At 64.3% G+C, this 1,963-nt stretch overlaps 1 protein-coding gene across 2 annotated transcripts in view; it reads left to right on the top strand.

Annotated features, from left to right (window-relative positions):
* Nucleotides 1-258: 258 nt before the first annotated feature.
* The window catches only part of GLCE (glucuronic acid epimerase), a 101,291-nt gene continuing 99,586 nt past the window's right edge, over nucleotides 259-1,963 (top strand). The window contains exon 1 of one of the 2 annotated variants that reach the window (XM_045285804.1): nucleotides 259-358. The gene's annotated coding sequence lies outside the window, so the exon portion shown is untranslated. The remainder of the gene's footprint in view (nucleotides 359-1,963) is intronic. The other variant, XM_004711947.2, reaches the window with a different exon arrangement.

Raw genomic sequence — 1,963 nt, forward strand, 5'->3', positions numbered from 1 at the left:
TTTTCTCTTTAGTCATTGGCCATGATGGGCGCAGAGTCCCGCCCCTCGTGCCGCCTCCGACAGGCTCTCCGAGCGGTCACTCGAGGAGCCTCGCCGCCGCCCCTCGCCGTGGCCACGCCCCTCGCCGTGGCCACGCCCCTCGCCGTGGCTGGGATCTCGCGGGAAGAGCGGCGGGCACGGCTGTGGCTCCGTCTCCCGGCGGCGCGCGGCGCGGGAGGGCTTGCTTCACACCAGCGCTTCCTCGCGGAGCGGTTGGAGCTGCTGCAGCCGCCGCAGGCCTGGGCCGTTCCTTCCCTGCCGCCTGAAGCGGCTTCTTCCCTCGGGCTCCCGAGTCCGCTCGCCCTCCGACGCTGCCTAGGTGAGGAAGTCGGAGCGCCTCTCCCCTCAGCGGCGACCGGGAGCGCGGACCCTGAGCAGCCGGGGCAGGCGGGCGGGCTCGCGATGGGGGCGGCTCGGCGCTGCCTGGTGGGCGCGGGGCTCGGTGGGGTTCGGGAGTGTGAGGGGCCAAGCGGCGGACCGGTGAGTCTGAGGGCGGACAGCGGAGGGCGGTGTGGAGGATGCCAGGACTGCTCGGGGGAAGGGGATTTATCGGGGTCTGGGGGCATCTTCCGGCCGGGGGGTGGGATGGGTGGCGGCGGCGTCGAAGGTCCCAGGGCTTCGGGACGGAGGGAGATGGACCCGCGCCCCGGGGCTCCTCGAGGCGGTCCAGCCGGGTTCCGGAACGAGGAGCCCGTTTCCCGGGACCTCGGGCTCCTCGAGAGCATAGGGTGCAGCTCAGCGAGGTCCCGAGTTTCTGAGGGGGCAGATCCTGGGGCCTCGGGGGTCCTGTGAGTGGGCGAACGTCTATTTCGCTTTCTTAGCCGAGGAAAGCAGGAGCTGAATAGGGTTCCGGAAAGAGGGGTCTGCGTCTCGGGGTCCCCGGGGCCGCCTTCGTGGGTTGGTTTGGGGGGCGGAAGGGCGCGCCGAGGGACCGGCGTCTGTCCTGGGGGTTCTGCTTGGCCCGGAGGGGCCGGTCACTGGGCTTGGGGAGTGCGCGGCTGGCGGTCTTGGGGAGCGCGCCTGGCTGGCTGCGGGTGGGAGGGCGTTGGGGTGACACGCTGTGCCCGCCCAGGAGACTGTCCAGCCGGAGCAGGAAGCTGGGACCTTTTGGGGTCCCATCTCTGGCTCTGCTCTCCTCTCCAGGCGGGATTTTCCTGGTTGCCTCGTTAGAGGATTGATCCCAGCTGGAGAAACAGTGGTCTGGCCGGCAGGTTTCTTTGCTCTGCCGCGGGATCCCTGTGGGGGCGTGTTGCTTTTCGCTGGAGCCCCGGGAGCCCGAAAGTTGGCAGCACCCCTGGCAGTCAAGGAGTGGGCTCCCTAGCAGGCGAGTATGTGTTTAGGTGGTGAGTATGTCTGTCGGCTGGGCGTCGGTGACAGCTCCTGAGCGGCTAGAAGCCGCCGAGGGCGGGGTCGGCCTTTGGGGTCCTGTATTATTATATCTGCCCCCAAGTCCTGCTAGAGTGGTCGGCAGCGTCAAGTCGTGCTGGGAATTGTGCCCTGGCTTCTCTCCGTCCCTTGGAGAGAGTGCATTTGTGATGAGGGCGGACTTATAGTTCTTTCTCGTATCTCAGAGCCAGAGCTCTGCGGACGCCTAGAGTAGTTTCATACCTGTAAACTCTCCCTGCCATCAAATCGCATCCGACTCAAAGCGAGCGACTCTAAAGGATGGAATAGAGCTGCTCCTGGGGGCTTCGTAGACAGTAACTCTTTACAGGAATAGAAAGCCTTGTCTGTCTTCCGGGGCGGCTGGGGGGTTCCAACTGCCGACCTTGGGGTTAGCAGCCCAACACGCAACCACGACTGTGGCTTGGTTCTTACTTGATCATTAATCCAGACTTAAGTAAAATTCAAATAAAATGATCTCTCTCTCTCTCTCTCTCTCTCTCTCTCTATATATATATATATATATATACACACACACACA

Source organism: Echinops telfairi, unplaced genomic scaffold (assembly GCF_000313985.2).
Source record: "Echinops telfairi isolate 266 unplaced genomic scaffold, ASM31398v2 ScPeMD7_7475;HRSCAF=8513, whole genome shotgun sequence".
Taxonomy (NCBI): Eukaryota; Metazoa; Chordata; class Mammalia; order Afrosoricida; family Tenrecidae; genus Echinops; species Echinops telfairi.